Genomic DNA, 6,711 nt, shown 5'->3' with positions numbered 1-6,711 from the left:
ACCCCCAACCTCTCAGCCTCCACTTCAGAGAAAGTCATCCAAATTTGACAACTGTTCCTTATTACTGATACTCTCCAATCTCCAACATCCTCGTGAGGGTCTCCCAGTGAGGGTCAGTGTGCGTGTGAGAGAGAGAGAGAGAGAGAGAGACTGTCTCCCAGTGAGGGTCAGTGTGTGTGTGAGACCGTCTCCCAGTGAGGGTCAGTGTGTGTGTGTGTGTGTGTGTGTGTGTGTGTGTGTGTGAGAGAGAGAGACTGTCTCTCGGTGAGGGTCAGTGTGTGTGTGACACACACACTCTGCATAGTTCCTCTAATGTGATGACAAGAGATGTGCTCAGTTCTCCAAATGGGGCCCAGCCAAAGATTTGTACAATTACAATATAACTTTCTAGTATTTATGCTCAATGCACCATTCGATAAAGGCAGATACTGCATGTCTTAGCCCTTCTTTATACATTTGTCTTCTTGTATTAACACTTTCAGAGAGCTATGGATCCCAAGATCTTTCCATACATCGACTTTTTGTCAGCAATCACCCATCACCCATCAGAATCCGGTTTAATCTCACTGGCATATGTTGTGAAACGTGCTGTTTATCACAGTCGGTCAGAGAATGGAGGGCAGGATAATTGTATCCAGTGAGAACAGAGTTTGGTCTGTCCATCTGAACTCAAAACACCGAAATATAGAGAACAGCAATGTACGTTAGTCATCAGACCACCTTCCCAATAAATGGGAGCAATCCATTCAGCCCCTCGGGAGATCGTCTAGAAGTGGCTGTGACGGACTTGGATCAAAACATTATCAGAGTGATAGTAAGCACAGCTGTAAACCATTGGACACCAGCATTAAATCAGAAGGCTCATAATCAGAATCAAGTTTATTATCACTGATATACACACAGTAGCCACTTTACTAGGTACCTTCTGTACCTAACAAAGTGGCTGCTGAGTGTATGTTGTGGTATTCTGCTGCTGTAGCCCATCCACTTCAACGTGTTGTGCAATCAGAGACGGCCTTCTGCACACCACCGTCGTGACAGGTGGCTATTTGAGTTACTGTTGCCTTCCTGTCAGCCTGAACCAGTCTGGTTGTTCTCCTCTGACTTTTCTCATTAACAAGGTGTTCTTTTTCACAGAACTGCCACACTTGAGTTTTTTTTTAAATTTTTGTTTTCTGCTTACTCTCTGAAAACTCTTGTCGTGAAAATCCTAGATCAGTAGTTTCTGACGTATTCAAACCACGCTCTCTGGCACCAACAATCGTTCCACAGTCAAAGTCAGTTAGATCACATTGCTTCCTCATTTTGACGCTTGGTCCGACCAACAACTGAACCTTTTGACAATGTCTGCATGCTTTTCTGCACTGAGTGTCTATCAAATGATTGGCTGATTATATATTTGTATTATCACCAAGTGTACAGATGTGCCTAATGAAGTGACCACTATGTGTAAATTTTGTTCTTTTGTGGCAGCAGTGAAATGCAAGACATTAAAATTATTACAAGTTACAAGAAAGAATAAAACACGCAGAAGACAAATAATGAGGCCGGGTTCATGGATTCATCGGAAATCCGACAATGGAGGGGCGGAAGTGGTTCTTGAATGGTTGAGTGTGGGTTGTTGCGCCTCTGTACCTCCTCCCCAAGGGTTGTACATGAAGAGGGCATGTCCTGGATGATGAGGGTCTTAATTATCGATCTGTCTCTTGAGGATTTCTCAATGGTGGGGTGAGTTTCTCTGATGATGGAACTGGCTGAGTCTACAGCCTTTTGTGATTCTGTACATTGGAGACTCCATACCAGGTGGCGGTACAACTAGTCAGAATGCTCTCCATCTGCCAAATCTCCTCAGACCCTTAATGAAGTAGAGCTGCTGGCATGCCTTCTTCATGATTGCATCAATGTGAAAAGTTCAGGCTGATTCGCTTGAAACGAGAATTGTAAAACTCCAACTGTGAGGAGTATGTTGGATTTTGCAAGTAAAGGGTGAATTCCATGAGGTGCCGCTTGGTTTAACACCTGCTTTTACTTTTAGCTGATTGTTTGAAGTTTGTGTTTGAAATGAAAATGAGATTGCAGGAGGCTGAGAGAAATTTCCAGAATGAAAGCATGACGTGACTTAACTCAGGACTTTTCACAATGATCCTTTCATCACTCTAACTGTTGTCCATCAAAAATTTCCATCGTCCATCAACTTCTAATTCTTCTATCTTTTTTGAAGGTGTTCTGGAGGCCAAAGTCATTCTCTAATACTTCATTATAGTGTTTATGTGTGAGCCTGGTTGTGATATGGTACCAGTGCACGGCCAGGTTAACTGGGAGAATGGAAGTTGCGAACTTTGGGAATAAGTGTCATCTTCAAATTATTAGTATGTCGAGCCTCTAGTGGATGGATATCAGCAGCAGATCTAATCTTATCACTATCAATTCACTGATTTTCTCGATTTGTGAACTGGAGAAGATCAGGAACATGCAATTAAACCAGGCAAACTAAGGTTGTCCGTGTATTAGGTCTTATCCTTCCCAGAATTTGAAGCTTCTGGAACGCACTGCCATCTAGTGCATTATTAGTTGATTCCTCTTACACTCTCAAAAGGAGGTGATATGCTGGCTGTCGTGGGGATGCTATCATAATAAGGAACATTAGCATTAACTATATGTATGATCTGTTCATTTCATTAATCATCCAGAGAGGAAGGAGAGGAATATATAGATGGTGGGGTTTATTTTCTCTTTTTTCATCACTCATTTTGGATTGGGAAATCAAGAGATGGGGGACATGGGTTTCAGCTGACGGGAGAGGGTTTAATCGGAACCTGTGGGACACCTTTTTCACCCAGAAGGTGGTCAGAAAATGGAATGAGTTGTACCAGAGGAACAGGCTGAGGTAGGTACATTAACAACACTTGAAAAGATACTCTATATTCTATGTATGATTCCAGGTACGTGGATAGGAAAGGGTTAGCAGGATATGGGCCAAATGCAGGCAGGCTTTGATGAGCACTTTGGGCAGTGTGGATCAGTGGCTGAAGAGCCTGTTTCCATGCTGTATGTCCCTACGACTCCATAACTGAGGAGGAAGACCTGCAGCATACTAAGTCCATGCCAGCTCTTCAGTCAGCTCCTTTTTCCCGCTCAATTCCACAGCGCTGCCTGTTTACGTGTCTGATTTACTTCTGAAATCACTGGTAGTCTCCATTACCTCCAGCCTCACGGGCATTCATTGTTTAAAAAGAACATCCTTGTTTTGACAGCTTTTCATTGCCTGTCTTATCTTTAGTGCATTAGTTATTAAAAGGGCAGTGATGGCAGTCAGTGGAGTGGAGTGCTCCTGCTATCAGATTTAGGAGATCAGGGAGAGGTCTGGGAAGTTATGTGGCTTGCCACAGCTCCTCTCAGCCCACATGAATCAGCTGGAGCAGCAGCTGGGCTTACTGAGGAGCATAGGAGAGGCAGAGAGCATTGATGACTGGAGTTTGGGGGAGGAAGTCACGCCAAGGCTTCAGTCAGATAGAGGGGTGACAACCAAGAAGCATAGACAGGTAGTGAAGGAGTCTCCTATGGATGTCCCCCTTTCAAACAAGCATGCTACTCAAAATACTGTTGGGGAAGATGGCATCAGAAGCCAGATTACTGACACCACCTCTGGTACCGTTAGTAGGGTAGGTCAACGGCAACATGGGCAAAAGTCAGAACCAGAGCGAGAATCAGAATCAGATCTAATATCACTGGTGTATGTCATGAAATTTCTTTTCTTTGTGGCAGCCAGCAGCACAATACAATACATAATAATAGTGAAAAAATGTAAGTTGCAGTAATTATATATATAAAGTAGTTAAATTAAATTAAGTAGTGCAGAATTAAAAATAAAGAAGTAGTGAGGTTGTGTTCATGGGTTCAATGTCCTTTCATAAATCTGATAGCAGAGGGGTCAAAACTGTTCCTGAATCATTGAGTGTGGGCCTTCAGGCTTCTGTACCTCTTCCTCGACAGTAGCAATGAGAAGAGGGCACCTCCTGGTGATGGGGGTCATTAATGATGGGTGCCACCTTTCTGAGGCATTGTTCCTGGAGACTACAGAGGCTTCATGATGGAGCTGACTAACCTCACAACCTGCTGCAGCTTCTTTCCATCCTGTGCAGTAGCCTCTAATACCAGATGGTGATTCAGCCAGTTAGAATGCTCTCCATGGTATATCTGTAGAAATGTGTGTCTTTGGTGACATATCAAATCCCCTCAAACACCTAATGAGACATAGCACTGTTGTGCCTTCTTTATAGCTGCATCAATATGCTGAGCCCAGGATAAATCCTCAGAGATATTGATACCCAGGAACTTGAAGCTGCTTACTCTTTTCACTGCTGATCCCTCAATGAGGACTGGGTACGTTTCCTCGTCTTACCCTATCTGAAGTTCAGAATCAGTCCTTTGGTCTTATTGATGTTGAGTGCAAGGTGGTTGCTGCAACACCACTCAACCAGCTGGTATATCTCGCTCTTGTACACCCTCTCATCACCATCTGAAATTCTGCCAATAAGAGTTGTGTCATCAGCAAATTTATAGATGGCATTTGAGCTGTGCCTAGCCACACAGAGAGAGTAGAACAATGGGCTAAGCACACACCAGTGCGGTGCATCAGTGTTGATTGTCCGTGAGGTGGAGATATTATCTCCGATCTGCACATGTTGTGGTCTCCCAGGGAGGAAGTCGAGGATCTAGCTGCGGAGGGAAGTACAAAAACCCAGGTTCTGGAGCTTTTCAATCAGAACTGTAGGAATGATTGGGTTAAGCGCTGAGCTGCAGTTGAGAAACAGCATCCTGTCATCGATATTTGTATTGTCCAGGTGATCCAAGGCTTTGTGAAGGGCCAATATTATCGCATCCACTTTAGACCTATTGTGATGATAGGCAAATTTTAGTGTGTCCAGGTTCTTGCTGAGACAGGAGTTAGTTCTAGTCATCACCAACCTCTCAAACTCTTCATCACCATGGATGTGAATGCTACTGGATGACAGGAGACCTTTTAGTTAAGGGCATAGACAGGCATTTCTATGTGACTGTGAATGAGACTCTAGGATGATGTGCTGCCTCTCTGGTGCTGGTGTCAAGGATGTCTCTGAGTGTGTATAAGACACTTTGAAAATGAAGAGTGAGCAGCCAGAGGCTGTAGACTAATCAACACGTACAAACACGTACAACAAGCTATAGACTATATAGGTATTAATAACATAGGCAGGCAGAGAGATGGAGTCCCGCAAAGAGAATTTAGTAAGTTATGTAGGAAGTCAAAAGATAAAACCTCCAGGGTTGTAGTCCCAAGGTGGCCCCTTGTGCGACATGCCAGCAAAGCAAGAAATAGGGTGGTACTACAGTTAAATGTGTGGCTAAGGGACTGGCGCAGACAGTAGAACATCAGTAATCTGTATAAGGATAGCTTGAACCTAAACTGGAAGATCACATATACCCTCCCAGAGAGTCTTGCTAGTGTACTTACCAGGACTCCCTTACTGTTTTACAAGGGGCAGAATTTGGTAGGTTAATCCAGGGAAGTTTCTTGAGACATGATGTAAAAAATCCAGCTAGGAAATGGATTAAGCTAGACCTTATATTTGGAAATGAGCTTGTTCAGAGTTTCCGAGATGGACTGTGAGTCCAAAAATCTGTTTTCAGATGGAAGAAGATAAAACTGGACTTCAGTGGAAAGTGCTAAATTGGGGAAAGGCTAATCACAACAGCAATTTCCCAACATAAGCCGGAGGAGGGGAGAGCAGATTGGGACTGGCTGTTACCGGGTAAGTCCACACATAACACGTGAGAATCATTTGAAATGTCAGGACTAACATGTTCCTAAGGGGAAGAAAGGCAAGGATGGCAATGACTTCAGGCCTTGGATGATGAGAGATTTTACAAACTTAGTCAAAGGAGTAAAAGGAAGCATATGCAAGGATTAGAAAGCTGAAACCAAATAAAGCCCTTGAGGGCTAAAAAGGAAACAGGAAAGACCTTAAACAGGGAATCAAGAGAGTTAAAAGGGGTGTTGAAATGTCCTTGCCAAGTGAATTAAGGAGAATCAAAATAAATACATTTGTCTTAATAAAAGTATAAATATATTTTACATAGACATATATTAATAGCAAGAGGTAAGGCTGCACATGGGCAATTGCAGGAATTTATGCCTGGAGTCGAGGAGGTGGGGGAGGTAGAAGAGGAGTACTTCACATCGATATTCACCAAGGAGAAGAATATGGAGGACCATGAGATCATAGAGGTTATGCTGATACTCCAGAGCATGGAGGTATCAGAAGGGGATGGTGGGATATATAGCAGATTATAGCAAGAAGAGATTTCTGTGGACTTGATAGGGATCTCGGCATTCTCATTAGTCAAAGGCAAAGACCCAAATGACTAGGGAATAGTCAATGCTTTGCTTTGTTTAAAAACAACAATAGGAAGGAACAAAGTAAGGAATTATAGTCTGGTGAGCCTTACATCAGTAGTAGAGATTCTGAGGGATGGGAAATCTGAAAAGGCATAGATTTATTAAGCATAGTTAACATGGCTTTGTACTGGGGAGATCATATCTTACAGCCATGACTGAGTTTTTGAGAAGGTGTTGAAGATCGATGAGGAAGGAGCAGTGGATGTTGTCTTTAGTAAAGCTTTCAGTACAGGTACTCATGGTGTACCTATCAAGAAGATTAGGATACATGG

The sequence above is a fragment of the Hypanus sabinus genome, chromosome 1, assembly GCF_030144855.1.
Source record: "Hypanus sabinus isolate sHypSab1 chromosome 1, sHypSab1.hap1, whole genome shotgun sequence".
NCBI classification, from domain to species: Eukaryota; Metazoa; Chordata; class Chondrichthyes; order Myliobatiformes; family Dasyatidae; genus Hypanus; species Hypanus sabinus.
This window is presented reverse-complemented; position numbering follows the sequence as displayed.